This window comes from Lonchura striata, chromosome 10 (assembly GCF_050655825.1).
Source record: "Lonchura striata isolate lonStrDom1 chromosome 10, ASM5065582v1, whole genome shotgun sequence".
In the NCBI taxonomy this organism is placed as follows: Eukaryota; Metazoa; Chordata; class Aves; order Passeriformes; family Estrildidae; genus Lonchura; species Lonchura striata.
In genome coordinates, this window is record NC_140712.1 from 21,340,509 (window position 1) to 21,357,099 (window position 16,591).

Below are 16,591 nucleotides of genomic sequence, written 5' to 3' on the forward strand. Positions count from 1 at the left end.
ATTAATGCTGCCTTCTTTGATTCAGTGATATTTGGTTCCAGCTCCACTTTAAAAATAAAATTTCCTTACTACCAGAGGGGAAAATATTAAGGACATTTGCTTGGGAAACACTTGGGCTTATGTTATGAGTTCTTATTCAAGATCAGAAAGTTTTCTTGCCTGTATTGTTCTCTCTCCTTAGAGCTGGTCACCTCGACTCCAAACCTGGACACCAAGTACCCTCTCCTGGGGTAGCACTTTCCACCTTTTAGGACAAGAGAAAAATAGGAGTGAAACGTATTTCTGGAGATCCTGTCACTCCCTTTACTTCCAAACTACCTGATTGTTTCTAGCAGACACCTATCTGTCTTTGTGATGGAGATTTCACACTCTCCTGGAATGATCTATTTTGAGATTTGACTATCCTACCCACTCGCACCTACAGACTAAGAGATGCTGTCAGGAAACATCAGAACTCCAGAGAAATACAGCCATTTCTGTATTGTAAACTGGGAACGTTTATATAAAAATATATAGAGAAAATCACTTCAGCAACGTTTGATTATAAAATAAAAATGGATTATGTATCCAGCCCATGTGGAAAGGGATTCAGTTGGAAGTCAGAGCAGCTGGAATCTGCCAGGATCCCTGGCTATTCCACAGCTTTTGAACTTCACCATTATTAATTTTGCATCCAGCAGTTTTGGATTAATCAGAGCATAGCACTATACCCGGCTATCTTGTTATGACGTCCAGGTAATAGTAGAAGGAACAGAGCCAGGAACCAGAAGGAGGAAAAGAGGGACCACCTATCATGTTCCATTCACTGGGCAGACATCCTCAGACTCTCAGTCCAAGAAAACTCCCACCTGTTTCTGAAGGAGCTGTTCAAAAGCAAAATTTTCCTGAATGGATCAGTCCAGCTCAGTACTAAAGACTCTTCTAGAATGAGCCAATGGCATTTTTGTACTGCACTGAGTTAATATTAGTCTACACTGCAATATGTATATTGATAGTGGTTTAAGTTAAGATTTTTTTTTTTTTTTAAGGAAATGTGAATTCCCGTATGCCCTACTTTGGTAGCTTAAAGATTGTAGGAGGTCAAAAAAAAAATAGGTCAGTGAAAATAACATTGCAACAAGAAATTAATTGCAAAGAACGTTTAATATGACAGGGGACTACATAAAATCCTATTATATTTCTTCACTATCCTACTCAGTAGTCTGTACTATTGCTATACTCAAAGGCCAGGGCAGTCTCCCAGGGTAAATTGCTACATTAGTTTGACATTTCTGGCTCCAATTAACCTTATATTTGAGCTATTTTCCAAGGGTTTTTTAAAAAAATCTGTGATAAGGTTATGTTTTTCTATTAGAGTTTCAATTGCTTAATGGCCTGTTCCTGGTGCCAATCCCTCTTTAAACACACCCTAGGTAAGTAAAATTAGGCCATAATTTGACAAAACATTGCTCTTGGCAGCAGGACCAGCCCAAGGTACTCCAAGCTCTCCCCCCTTGCTCCTGTCCACACAGGACGGCACAACCCTCATGACAGCACACTCCAGCAACCAACCTGGCTTCAAAAGCTTGCCAAAAAACCCCTGTCTCATCCAGGGATTGTGAAGAGATCAGAAGAGCACAAAGGATCTTTGATTTCACAAGAGTGGTGCCAGATCCTGCACTCTTTTCCTTGAATTTTGCCACGCTTGTGGCATGGTACCAGGTCAACATGAGGGAGAAAAGTTGCCATGCTCCACTCATCCCTAGAGGATCGTGCAGGAAAACTTCAGGAAGAATTTCTTCATGGAAAGGATTGTTAAGCATTGGAACAGACTGCCCAGGGCAGTGCTGGAGTCGCCATCCCTGGAGGTGTCCAAGGAACGCCTGGATGTGGCACTCAGCGCTCTGGTCTGGGTGACAAAGTGAGGATCACTCACAGGTTGGATTCCACGGTCTTGGAGGTCTTCTCCAACCTCAGCTATTCTGTGAATGATATAAATTGGATTAGAGAGGTCTTCCACATGCAAAGCAACCTTGAGAAAGAAGAAATAAGATTTACCTCCCAATCAATATAATATATGAAAGGAACAGAAACAATGCAACAAATTATCTCCACAGGGACAGAGCAGGACTGGCACCTTGCTGACACCCTAAGCACAGAGGAGCAGCACCTTCACTCTCATGCCTCTTGCAGCTCTTACTGGCCCTTTGAACAGGTAATTCCAAGTCAGAAAACACTGCCAAGAACATGCAAAAATTTGTTGAGAACCAGTGATCCCTGCAGATCCAGCCAGATCAGTATCTTCCGGGGACAAGTCAAAGAGAACTGAGAATAAATTCAAGAAAGCTTTTTCTGTGGCTTTTTGCCCAAATAATGTGCAGTGAAAGACATTGGTAGTGAAATCAGCTTCCTCACATTCTACAGGCACAAACATATATTTATTATTTGAGCTGCACCAGAAAGTAATTCTTGGAAGTAAGTCTTGGCCTGTAATTTGCTGGCAAGCGGTTTGCTCCAAGTATGAAATTTTCAAAACATGAAATTCAAGCTCTATGACCTACAGTCTGGCAGACAAGTCAATTTTCATGCTTTAATCATGATCCTGCTATAAATGCTTACATTTATGAATGCAAATTCATTAGCTACAAGCACTTGCCAAAAAAAATATGTATTTTTGAAACATTCCCAATGTCAAGTCTGCTTATTTTAATATTTCCGGAATAGAATTACTTAGGAAGTGAAAACATCTTAAATTTTATTTTTATTTTCACATTAATGTATTTCAAATGGAAAGAATAATAGCTATATTTTGCAGCTCCATCCAGCTCCAGCATTAGGTGAGGGGTAATAATACTGCACAAAGCATCATAGAGACAACTACAGAAGTGGGAGAGCTGAGATATGGTTGGCAAGGAAACCACAACTGACAATAGCCTGGATTTTCACATGCAGAACCTCCAGCTCTGTGATGTTAATTATGTACAGCACAGCTCTGCTGCTGAACTCACCCCATTGCCTGCCACATGAGCCAAACTAAGCAAATACTTCACCACCTCACTGAATTTCTCTGATAGACCCAGTGGAAGTAAATGATAAAATTTTCCTCTACTTCAGTGGATAAAGACCAACACCTTGGGCCTTATTTTATTTATTTCAATCCATTCCTAATACCATTTACCATCCAAACTTAATGGTACAGTAAAATCCACATGATGCTATTCAGTACTCTACTTTAAAAAACAGAATGTTTTGGACACACAGAGTGAGCAAATTATCATAGCTAAGATTTTCAAGACTGATACTTAAAGTGAGGCAACTTACTAAGTCATGGTTCAATCTTTAATAGTACAGCAGCTCTTGAAATCATGTATCTAAAACGAGGACACTTATTTAGGCGCATAAAGAAAGTTCAAGTTAGCTTACATACTATCAAAAAATCCCAACATTAAAACGATGATTCTAAACTCTAAAAATCAATACAGAAAACATGCTCAATATCTTTTTAAAACAGGCCACTTACAGAAATTAATAAACAGATTAAAGCCCCTATTGGAACATAAATCACAAGTGTGCCTCTCAGGCTATGTGGAGCTGTGCAGACGTAGATCAAACTCCAGGCAAAGTTCAGCTCTAATTGCTCAGAGCAATTGGCTGTCACTCTCTCCCTTCTTCTCAGGACCACAGAATCAAAGAATTACAGAATATTCTGAGTTAGAAAGGACCCACAAGGATCAAGGAGATCATTTATTCAGTGAACAGCCCCTATGGGGACCGAACCCACAACCTTGGCATTATCAGCACCACACTCCAACCAAGTGAGCTCACCTCAAAGAGCTCAACCCCAAAATAAATAAGCTCCAATTTGGAGCAACCCTTCCAGAATGTAACCCTACAGCATATATTAATGGTGCATTTTGAACCTAGAGGTCTGAGACACAGATCCTGCTGCCAAACCTAAAGCCAGGAGAGGTCATGCCCTCCATGCCAGCCTTGTGCTCTGTAGTTAATTCCACATGGAGAGAGGCAGGAGCAAGGCACCCCTGCCTAGGCACAAGGAGTTTGCAGGGTTGAGGAGCCCAAAGATTGACCCAGAACTCCCCTCTCCCCTCCCTGCTCATCGCTGCCCCAAATCAGCAGAGCTCACCATTATGTAATCTTCAGCCAATTTGCATTGGAAATGCTGCACGAGCACCACTTTATCCGCCGGGAGATTCCCAGCAAATCATTTATTTATTGTGTTGTCTAAAAATTACCTTTAGAAATAGAAATGCTAATTTGACTGGGAAAAGATTGCCTTGATGCAGAGATTTGGGCTGGAGGATGTTTTTTACATTCATTAACACAAAATAAACTGCTCTGGTGTTCAAGAGCGAAGGATCAATGACTGAATTTCACATAATTAAAAATTTGAAATTTTCACATTATCTTCCCTGCACAACATTCTGAATTCAGAAAACACCACTCTGAGTATTAATTGTGCAGAATAATATGGCTGACTGTATGATCTCTCCATCCTTTGATGTTTAAATTGATCCTGGTATTCTGGAGACAGCTTCTGCAGAACCGATTTCCTTGTCTTTATTTTAGCTAGGTTCATTCAAAGGGCAAAATATCTAAGCATTCAGCTTTTGACCCTACTAGCAAATATTTAATGTATGAATTAAACTGGACAGGGCTTTGCCAGAAGCTCTCTTCATGTTTTATTTCTGAAGCTATTTTTACCAACATTTAATCGCTTACATGTAAGGAGATAAAGACATCTCTGACAAACTGTGTTTATTGAGCTAAATGCCATCAAGGAAAGCCCTTTTATTTTTTTATAATGGGTTCAGTGCACTTTGTATCTCTGGCTTTATTCTCAAACACACTGTTACCATCCTAGAGGATGATACAGTACCTAATATACTCCTAAATAAATGCACAAGTGGATGGACACAGGAGGCAGCTTGACAAAGAGAAGGATGGATAAACTTGAAACCATCTTTAATAGGCTCCCAGGAAATAAAAGAGTGGTTACAATCTCCAGTTACTCTCCTGCCCTTTCTGTATATATTTACAAGGGACCATTCTGTAACAACCATCAGCAAGCAAACAACAGCCAGACACCTGATTAAAGATCAAACCAGCAGTGACAAAGCACAAATTAAAAGGGAAAACCCTGATTTTCACACCCCCCTCCCCTATCAACCAGGAGGCATTAGAGACCAGATTGATGGGCATCAGCAAAATTTAAAAAAAAAAAAAATTGGGGAAATAGAGGCAGCAAAATATACAAATATTTTTGGATATTAATGATGACCCTTGGATGACCAGTAAGGGAAGAAAGGTAGTGAGGAGGGGAGCATTTTAAGATTAAATAGCCAAGAGGTGAAGAGGGCAACAGCAGAACTGGAGAATGACAAAACCAGGCAACTGCCAGGTGGAAAGGGCTCTGGGAGGGAACATGACCAAGTAATTAGCAGGTGGAAGGGGAAGTTAAGGGTCAAAATCAATCTGTCAGGGGCAGCAGGGAGGTATTACCACTGCAACAGGCTCTCGTCTGACCAGCACAGGGGGGTCCACAGGCTGCTGGCAGGAAATTGCAGCCAAACCTTTGCCTCAGCTCTGCAGTGGCTGCAGCACGTTCCAGAACAGCCCAAACCTGCCCTGCACACCCACCATTGCTGCTTGTGCTGCCCTAGCTCATCTTTGAGGGGAAACAGAGCTTCACTGAGCTCCCAGTAGGTAAAGCACAAACAATCAGCTATGACAACCAGGTTTTTGTTTATCTAAACAGGGAGACAGACGTTCCCAAACTAATTCCAGCCTAGAAACAGTTTTAGTGGAATTAATGAAACACAATGGTCCCCTCACTTCCCAGCCATCTTGGACCCCAACTTGTTTCTGTTAAATTGTTTTTATCAGGACTTTTAATGGCAAAAGGAGCAACACAATACAAACATCAAACATGAGCTAGGCCAATGGGGGAGGTTTTCCCCCCAAATTGATGAGGTGAATTTATATACTCTTCTGATTTCAAGAACACAACTACCTCTCTGTCTTTCTGAACTACCCATCCTTTGATGTTCAAATCCATCCTCAAGGCCTGGACAAAGCACTGTAGAACTTATTTTCTTGCCTTAATTTTTTGTAAGGTTCATCCAAAGGTCAAAAATCCAAGTATTCAGCTTTTGACCCTAACTAATTTGCTGGGCAGTAGCACAGTCAGGAAAACTCTGTCTGTAGTAAGAAGACAGAACATCAAGAGCTGAGCCAAATTTCCCCAACACACAAACCAGACTGTTGACAAATCCCCATTTACTGCCAGGGAGAGAGCAGTGCTGTAGCAGGTGAAGCCCTCCACCACTGCCCAGTCACCCTTTGGTGCCCCTGCAGAGGCCAATAATTGTGCTGATTTTTGTTACGGGGCAGTGATCTGTAATTTAAGAGGAGACATTCATCATTCAGGAGTCACAGTCGAACAAGCTGCTCAATGATGACCTGAGGGCACTCCCAGCCATGAAACCAGACTCAAACAGCAAGTGGGGACATAAATGCTCATGTTTAGGGATGAGTGTTTACATCCTGTCCCTCTCACTACTGCTATTGTTTAATAAATGGGTTCAGACCTCGTATGACATCGTTCAAGAGTCCATCAAGAGCTACATGAGTTCCAGTAATCAAAAGAAAAAGGATATTCTGTTAACAGTCCACACCAGTGATCTACTCACATTCATCATAAATGCCAAAAAAATCAAGTGTCCAAGATTCTGAAGACCAAATATGCTGCTTTATTGCACATAGGTGCATTAATCACCTGTTTTCCTGCTTCCCTAAAAGCCTGCTCACAAATACTGTTATTTCAACAGCAACTGCAGAAATATCTGCTGCCTCCAGGAGGGAAAAAAAAAAAAACAGGGAGGGGGAGAATGAAATCTTTTCCCCAAGACCTTCTAAATCCATTTTTCAGGCAGCAAGAATGCAGAGATTTTTCAAGGTGAAGGCCTTGAAATCAATAAAATTTGGATAACATTTCATGGCCATACAAGGGACATTTGTGAGTAGATGATCAGGCCTCTTTATGACTGTCTAGTTACTATGCCCATCTAATTACCTTTTAGAAAAATTCCATCCATCATCCCCTGCCTACCTTCCATGAGAACAACGCAACTGCCCGCTCCCTTTTGCCAGTCAGAGCAGAGTGCCAGGAACAGCAGCAATAATGACATTGTCCCCTCCTGTCCTCACAGGAACTCAGCATAGAAATACAGCTGCTGGCATTCTTCTGCACACCCCTGCCAGTTCTCTTGCCAGGATCTAGCTGTAACACAGATTGGATCCAGAGATGGCTTCGTAAGGTGAAAAACAAACAAACAAAAAACAAACCCACAGCAAAAATCCCCATCGACCAGATGGGGCAGCTAATTGAGAAAAAAGTCCCTTCTTCTAATACAGCTGCATGAAACTTGCAGCATCATGCAATAAACAGCTTTAGCTAAAATATAAAATAGGACACCAGAACTCTTAGGATTTTGTTCCTGCCACTGATCCTTGATTTACTTCACTCATCTGTGCCTCAGTATCCCTTGCCTAAATGCAGATGACAGCCCTTTCCCATGCTGTGGTGGTTTTGTGAGGTTCAACCCTTATTAACATTTGTAAAGCAGATTGGGACCATTGAATGGAAGGGCTGCATGGAATTTTCAAAGCTTTATTATTTGAGAGAAAAATATTGGGGGAAAAAATATCCCTGTTAGGAGCAGAAAACTCTATCCCCTTTCTCAGTGTGGCAGCATTCCACTCTGTGGGACCAGTTTAACCCAGTCCTTTAAGGCTGTTCCCTGACTCCAAACAATCCTGCTCTGCAGCCACCTCTTTTCATCCCCTTTACAAAAGGTGAGCAATATTTATTGGTTCAAGCAGGGCCAAGGGCTGACATTAAGCAAATTTCAGGGGTTATTTGAAGTTAATTGAGTTTAATCATGTAATGATTTTATAATTAGTCATAGTTCCCAGCCTTGTACTGAAAAAGTCACACTTAAGAATTATTTAAAGGAAAATTAAAGCCAATTTAGAATGAACAGGAGGAAGCTGCATCAGTGATTGGTGGGGCTGGGTGAGGGATCAGAAAGTGCTGGCTAAATGCACTTACTGCTTTCATGCCCTGAATCTCTGCCTGCATGTGCAGGGATTGTCCCAGCTGGGGATGTGCACCAAGGACAGCAGCAAGTTCCCAGCACTGGTCATGCAGACTCAATGGCATTCCTCACTGGCAAAGGTGGATCCTGCCCCAGGGCAAAGGAAACTTCCATTTTTCCACCCATTGCATCCAGGTTCACCAAGGTAATTCAAAAGCATAGACCAGGAAATTGTGTTTATACACCCTTCAGATAGGACATGCCAGTGACAAACTATACTCCTCAGGGGAAGGTAAGTCTTCTCATCCTGCACAGAAAAATAATTATTATTAAAATTATCCTTCTCATCACCCACAGATAATTCTTCCCCAACTGTCTTGCTTATTTTTACCAAATTACAGGACTGATAGGTTCCCAGCCACTTGGCAATGATGAGCCACAAGGAAGATAAGCACAAGGAAGATTTTTTTTTTTCTTTCAAATACTCAAATTGTGTGGAAAATTCAGCCAAGGAGAAAAAAACAGATGAACAAAAATTCAGAGCAAAAGTAAACTAGAATATTCTCTAACTGCAATAAAGTAAAAATTAAATTGATTTTTCATTTCATAAATAAGAGTTTCAAGTGACACCTTTCTAACTTTGTTTATATATTATACATAGATAGATAGATAGATAGATAGATATTCCAGTTTCAAATTACTAGTTGTGGTTTTATTGAGGGAGAGAGGATCTAAGACAGACAATTTGCTGTTAATTCTTTCAGAGCAAATAATGGAATCACAGAATGGTTTGGGTTGGAAGGGACCTCAAAGATAACCTAGTTCCAGCCCTCTGCCATGGGGAGGGAGGACACTCACTACATCAGGTTGCTCAGTGGCCCAACCCAGCCTTGAACACTTCCAGGAATGGAACATCCAAATCCATCTCCCAGGACAATTTCCAAAAGCTAATGCCATATCCAAAAGGCAGTGTTTGAAATGAGCCTCACAAAGGCTGCTTTTCATTTTTAACACAATTTTATCCAGTGTATTCTTACCCTCTCCCTACAGCCATAAATAATACCAGTGTATTACTTAATGATATGACTTATTTATTATTTAAATGATTTATGTAGAGCCTATAACCTTAACAACTATAATGATAACGATTCCAAAACCAGAAGCAACGTGAAAAGGAGATGCTTAAATAATTAAAAGCCTCCCTCCTTTCCTGAAACAGAGCTGAGGAGGAGTGTGGTTTTCTTTCTTCAGGCTTCTGGCTCTCCTGCACACAAAAGAGCAGAGTGCCATTGGCTAAATGCTGCCTTAGCAAAGAAAAAGCAATAAATCAGGATACCCAGTGCTGCTGTAGCTCTGTCCAGCCCCTCTCATCCACACACCTCAGAGGAGGGAAAGTGCCACAGGACCTGTTTCCAGAGGGTGAGGCTGAGGACAAGGAGGTGATACAGATGGTCCACGGTCACCCAGAAGTTCACCTGCAAAGCTGGCCATAAATCTCCTCCTCCATCTGCTAGACCAGACCTCATTCACCAAGTCACATTGTTTTCATATTCCCTCTTCTTCGTTTGTTTTTTGGTTTTTTTTTCCTCTCATGATCCTCTGCCTTTTCAGCATTTACCACGTTTCTTCTCTCTCCTCCAGTGCCTTTGTTTCCAACTCCAAGTATTCCAATTCCCCTGGTAGCCTTTCCCTCCAGGTTTACCCCACCCTGGCATTCACTTTTTACCCATTTTTTTCCAAATGGGTTTTATCCTCTGCAAGTAGGCAAATACTTGGCAACTCACAGCCCAAGTGGGTAATTGAGCACAGTTGTAAGTGGATTATCATGGAAATTACTGATTATGCCCAATGCAGAAAGCTCAAGGCAGCAACAGGGTGCTTTGCAATTTAAACATTGTAAAGAGAGGGAAAATATTTTCAGGTTTCATTTTAAAACTGCAAAAATGAAAGCTGATTCCCCAATGGCAAGGCATAAATACACATTGTAAACTCACATCACCAAATGTTTGCCTAGTTCTATTAAGGGGAACAGATGAATTATCAGAATCAGATTTAACAGAGCAGCTGGAGCAATAAAAAATAAAATAAAATTTTAAAATATATTCTGGACTATTCTTCAAACAAGCCAAAAAGACAGAAGTTCCTTGACATCAATCTTGGGGTGCAATGAAAACATTAGCAAAGTAGACAGACAAGCACCTCCAAGAGAAAACCCCAAAGACTGAGATCTCAAAATTTATACCCACATTGTGGGGAATTCACTAAAACAGCATTGGGAACTCATAGTCTTGACTAGAAATTCCTAAAGTCACAACAAGCAGCTCTCTAGTCTGGGTATCTTCTCTCTCAATTTGACACTAAGCTAACTCTTTAGCAAAGGGAATTTTTTTTTTTTTAATTTGGAGTAGAGAACAATAAATGCTTATGGATGTTTTAAAGTATTGTGTATGCATGTGTGTGTGTTTGTGTGTGTGTGTGTGGGTGGGTTTTAAAAAAAAAAACAAACCCTAATTCAATATCCAGCTCTGTCATGGACATTCTGTGTGACCTTGGCAAAATCATTCAGGTCTGCACATCCACATTAGGCAGCTAATCCACCTAGACAATGCAGAGAGACAGAGGCAGGCACCAAAAGAGTGGGGATGCAGACCACCTAAATAATACATAAACATATTTTTTTCTTCTACTCTTCATCTGCTCTATTGAGTATTGCTCGTTCGATGCTGCATTATCTTTATGGCATAGACTTTTCTCCCACCCCCAACAGGATCCCCATTTCATAAACCATGCTGAAAAATTGCATTAATACAAATAAAAGTAAGAATCTGAATTCCAAATTGTTGTATTTATCTCATCAGAACTGCTTACATTTAAAAGATGTAACTGTCACAGTGAACAGCTCAGAAGCAATCTGCAAACGAAAAAGGCAAATAAATGTTTTGTTAAAAGTTATTTGAGGAATGATTCTAAAAACCACAATCAACACAAGGAAACCACAGTCTGCTCAGTGACCCATTGAGAACATACAGAGATATGAAGTTTGAATGAAAAAAAATTCACAACTTAATCTGCCAAGCTACCTTCTTTATTCTCAGAAATAGCAAATAAAGGCAAGCATTTGTGAATAAGGACTATTCATGGCTGGAAGCAGGTACATTAGATATGGTGGACTGGGAAAGCAGACTCGGGCTGCCGGAGACAGACAGTCGCAACAATTTCCAGTGTCAAAGAAAAATCTGGCACCTTGTTAAATATTAATAAGCTGTCGGGGTCAAAATGTTTAGGTCCTCCCGACTCAATCACTTTCATTTCTACTTCTCAGAAGCCATTCAATTGGAAATACCCTTTCCTGTCTTGCCCCTCCTCATCCTGCTTTCTCACCAAGAACCATGCAGAACCAGATGAAAATGGACAGCAAATGAGTTGGCAGCCAAATGAGCTTTTTGTCTGCCCTGTCTTTGCTGCTATGAATTCTGTTATTGTTAGTGAGGCACGGAAAACTTAAATACAAGAAAAAGAATAATGTGAAGAGTTGGTTTAGCAAACCTCTGCTGCATTTTCTGCAGGTTAGTGTTATTGATTACTGACACCTAAGGGTCTGACACATAATCAATAGACCCCATGACCCACATATGTGACATGGCCTGTGGGGGCTTTAGAAACAAGAATGAACATGGCAGCTCCATCCAAAGCTTTTCATATTATATTTATTTATTTCTTTGCTGGCAAAGCTGTTTCCACTCAAATTACTGTCATGGTGAAAACTAGTGTCACAGGGGTTTGTTCATATTTTTCCCTGGAACCCTAATACTTGGAGAAAATAAAAAAACCTGTCAGTGAAACAAAAATCTAACTCCACACCAACAATCTTAAGAGCTGAACCTCCCCTTCCCTCATGAATTTAGCTCCTCGTAGTGAGAACTAGTCATCTGAAGGAGAAATAACTGCTAGAATAAGAGAAAGAGCCAGAAGGGTTCTCACCAGCTTACCTTCATCTCTCTGCAAGGTGCCAGGGGTGCACAGGGCAGCGTGGAAAGCACCAATTTTCCTTCAGAGAACTGGGATGGAGGGACTTCTTCCTGGTGCACAGTCCTCAAAAGCAAGTGGTGAGAAAAACTTTTATACTGCAGTTTGCAGACCAGAGTCTTCTCCAAGCAGAAAATGGTCACTCAGGATCCCTGCTGGGACTCAGGGAGCCAAGTGTGCTCATTTCCTTGACTGCAGCCTTGGTTTTAGCTGGGATTTACACTCCCAGAGCTTTCCTTCTTCCCACAGTTCACTTTGCTTTTTTCTGAATGCATGATGTCTCCACTAAGCATTGTTCCTTTTTAGTTTGAGGAGTCCCAGTGATGAATTCCTATCCATGTATTATTCAAATGAAGGCAACCATCTGAAATTCTCCACCTGAATTTTGAGGTATCACTAAAGATTTTCCTCCAATTTCTCCAGAGTATTCTATCAATTGCCAATTATCTCTGTAATTTTTCTATTTTGTTTGGCTTTTTATCCATTAAATTGATAATGCAGTATTTTAAGACCAATCCATACACACGGGCCACATGCAGGCTGCTTATGAAGACACCTGAGATAAATCCAGGCATGAGCTCAATGAACAACTGAGATGACTCTACAGAGAGTTAGGAGACTGTGGCTGGAAGAAGAGGAACCAGGGAAAGTTAAGCATGATCAAATGGTCTGACTCAGGCTCTGGGTATGCATTTTCAACACAAAAACTGATACTGTCACACAGCAGGGCTGACAGTGAGGCTGAAGAGCAGCAGGTGTAAGTCCTGGCCTAGCCTGATGTTACTGGAGTGCTCTGCTGCACAGGAGTGACTCCTCACTGCTTTGGAGACTTCAGTATCCAGACAGAATAGATGAGACTTTTCCATCAGCAATGCCTTCTTACAGCAGCACTACAGCTTGCTTTCAAGCCAGGCCCCAAGACTCACTTGGGGGAGCTGTCTGAGGCCACAGAAGGCATCCTGCTGATCTCTTCCCTGTAGCCTTTTCACCCTGCTTCTGTCACATTGACGCTTTCTTGGCAAATCTTCAAGGAAAATACACTTCTGACCCAAAGATATGTGGACTTTCAATGCTTCTCCCACATCACAAAGAGCCAAACTGCTGGAACCAAGGAGTTCCCACCAATAGCAAATAACCAGGCTGAAGTTAAGACCTCACAACAATCCTTTCTTACATTAAATGCCCTACAATAGCATCCAGTCTTGAAGTATCAGTCAGCAAAAGTCAATTGAGAGGCTGTTGACAAGTTCCCCCACAGTCCTGTTCTGCGTGCCAGCTTCTGTGCAACACTGGAAAGATTTCAGTTCCAATAAACTCTTTGTCAACTTGAGCAAAGTTTTTATTAGGCCAGTGAAGCATGAATTTTGTAATGCATGCAGGGTAGCACACTGTTGTTGAGGGGCAAATGCAGATTAAGACAGAGGTGGAAATTAAGAGAGTGGGGAACACACAACCCTTACTCACCTGATGGCCTTAGAGCCACTTGCTATTTCAACTGGTCACTGTTGAGCTTGGAAATTGAACCCTTTCCACTCAAACCATTTCCTGCCCTCCTTTAATAAAGACAGCAATTCCTGATGCTGGGCAGCTTCACCTCAGTGTTTTGTTCCACATCAAATACAGCTGGCTGAATTTAAGGGAGGGTGGCACAGAGCACTCCTGTTCTGTAAAGGTTTCTGAACCCTTCAGGATAGAACACACTACACATTTTAAACATAAACACACACACACTACACAAGTCAACTACTGACATTTTTCTCTAGTTTTCAATCTCTTGCAAGACACTGTTATTTTATAGAGAGCTGAAAAATACCCCTAAGTTGCAGACAAATAATAATACCCATTCAGCTCCATACTAGGAAACCCTACAAAGATTTTCTCTTTCCAACAGACCCAGCAATATCCTGCAGGAGAGATGACCCGCTGCTATCATTTTAGAGGTGCAATCTCTTATTTTTTCTTTTTTTTTTTCATCCTTCCTGCTGCAGAAAATTCTTCATCAGCCTCCTGATAAATACTGTTTCTGTTCTAGCCTGTTGTGCTACATGGGGAAAAGCAGTGCTGGGTGCAGGAAGTTCCTGGTATCTATTTTACACCTCCAGGAGTTTTCCAGCAGCCAGCAATAATATAAAAGATCACCATGGGCTGTGATATGACCAATTACAGCAGACAGCAGTTATTTATAGAAAAGTCAGCAGCACTGAGGCTTTAACACCAGCCAGCACACCCCTCTGCTTCTCATCACTGGGTGTGAGCACCAGCATCCTGCAACACCCTGTGTGGTGGGGAGTTTGCAAGGCAGTTACCTTGGTACCTGCCAGGACTGTGGAGACACATGGCATGTGTCCCACAGGACAGGGAAGGAGTAGCACTTTACACACACCATAGCTTGGAGCTGCCACAGCAAATTTCATTTTCATAAATCCCTGACCCCAGATGTCACCCACGTTCTGAAATCCTTGTCTGCCTACCGAGCAGCAGAGCACTTAGGGCACAGCACAGCCAGTGCAAGACCCTGTAACACACCTTCCCCCATCCTGGCTCTTTGCTAAGTGTCTCTTCTCTTCCTCTCCAGGACTTGCTACAAGGTCTGGTCAAATATTACAGCTGAAAGGAAAACAACATGTGAGCTACAAACCACTCTGGTGACCTTCCCCAAATATGATATAAACTAAATGAGTTGATTCAGCTTTCACTCCCTTGATGCAAAGGTGAAAAATTCACTGAAAAGGTATGAAAGTCACCAAAACGGAGGATGAATCACAAAAAAAAAAAAAAAAAAGTTTGAAAAATTGAAAAATTACCAAAAAAAACTAGACAAATGACAGTAGGCAAGTGGGAGCTGTTACTTCCAGGGGTCAGATACTGCCTCATTGAATCTCTGCCACAGGACAGACAATGCTGATGGTCCCTACCATGCAAATGCCCATTCACAGAACTGACAATAAGGATCAGGACTGGCTGGGTCCTGCAGTTCATAGCTCAGGTACTTGACTCCAGTCACTAAAGAAATTGGTGTTCAAAATGGAATTTTGAATAATTTCCCTTCTGGAATACTTAATGCAGACTGTAAGTATAAACCTGCTCTTGGAAGCTGAGGGGAAAAGTTCATGGCCCCTTTCTGAGGTGAGCATTTCTCGCAGAGCAGCTGCAGAATGAAATGCAATATTGCCATCTACTGCCCTGCCATGCAGCCAGCCCCTCTCTGGCTGACACAGCCAGCTGGAGATGAGATCAATGTTTCAGGACAAGGAATCTTTTAATCATAATGAAAATGTGATCTTGACTGATCCGAGGTCACATTACATTAATACAGTCTTCAAAGCTTTTTTAATAATACAATTAATGATTTCTGCCATACCATTAAGAGAATTAAAGACCAAAAAGCTTAAGGGGTATTGACCTATTCAGTTTCAGTTTTTAAAATAACCTAAAAGCAAGACAGACTTTTTTTTCCTTTTTTCACTCCCTTCTTTTAACTCCCACATACATAATTCTTGGATGCATTTTTCTATTTGTGTTCACGGATATCACACTTTTACTAAAGATTTGGATAAGCCAATAGAGGGGATCTCCATTCTGATGAGTTAACCCCTTTTATCTTGTGAACCAACAGGTCAGCCTGGGACCACTTGCACTGCAGTAGAAGAAAAACAACAACATTAATTACAAAGGTCAAAAACTACAGTTTGATGCAGAAAGAGACTTACTTACACAAAGGCACTGTAATTCCTCACCCGCTTTCCTTCAAGTAAACATTCTCATTCTCTTCCTTAACCACCATCTCACTGAAGCTCTCACCCATGCCTCTGCAAATGACTTGGAAGCTTTTAAGGAATTTAATAAATACAATTAAAATACACCCTGGGTAATTTTCCCTCCCAATCAGTTCACTCCTCAGCACCAGAAGCCACAGATGCAACTGGTATTTCTCAATAAGTGGTGCTATTAGATGGCCTCTCACTGTAGCCTGAGCATCCCTGGGTTCAAACTGCTCCCTTGGCAGCAGTGCACGGTGTGGGATGCTGGCTCCCAGGAATACCCAGGACATGGTGAGGCTCAAACCACCCAGAAGCTGTGATCAAGCAGCCAGGACTGATGTGCCCTGGTATGGCTGCTGAGCAAGCAAGGTCAGCATCAGAAAGCAGCAATATTGTGACTTTCACCCTGGATGAGCTCCAGCATTCAGGAAAAGACTTTAGCCAAACTGGCACTATATTGTTTGTCCTAACTGGGTTCTCTTCTGTGCTTCCTTGTTTTCTTTTTCTTTCTTTCTTTTTTTTTTTTTTTTTGGGGGGGCCTTTATCTATAAAAGCTATCAGTCCATGCTTATGTTATAGGACAAGTGAATCCCAGGATTGTCGTTTTGAATTGACTGCAGACGCTGGCATGGTTCTGTGAGGGAGAGCAGCCTGCTCTAAGGATCTGTGTAACTCCTGAGCAGGATACAAGAGGGGAAAGCAGAACTG

General features: G+C 41.5%; 1 protein-coding gene across 20 annotated transcripts in view; it reads right to left on the minus strand.

Moving 5' to 3' along the window:
* Nucleotides 1–16,591, minus strand: part of FAM169B (Protein) — a 106,799-nt gene that overhangs the window by 42,461 nt on the left and 47,747 nt on the right. For 13 of the 20 annotated variants that reach the window (XR_014957701.1, XR_014957685.1, XR_014957687.1 and 10 more), the window contains one exon: nt 160–15,949. The gene's annotated coding sequence lies outside the window, so the exon portion shown is untranslated. The remainder of the gene's footprint in view (nt 1–159; nt 15,950–16,591) is intronic. The other 7 variants (XR_014957703.1, XR_014957695.1, XR_014957702.1 and 4 more) reach the window with 7 other exon arrangements.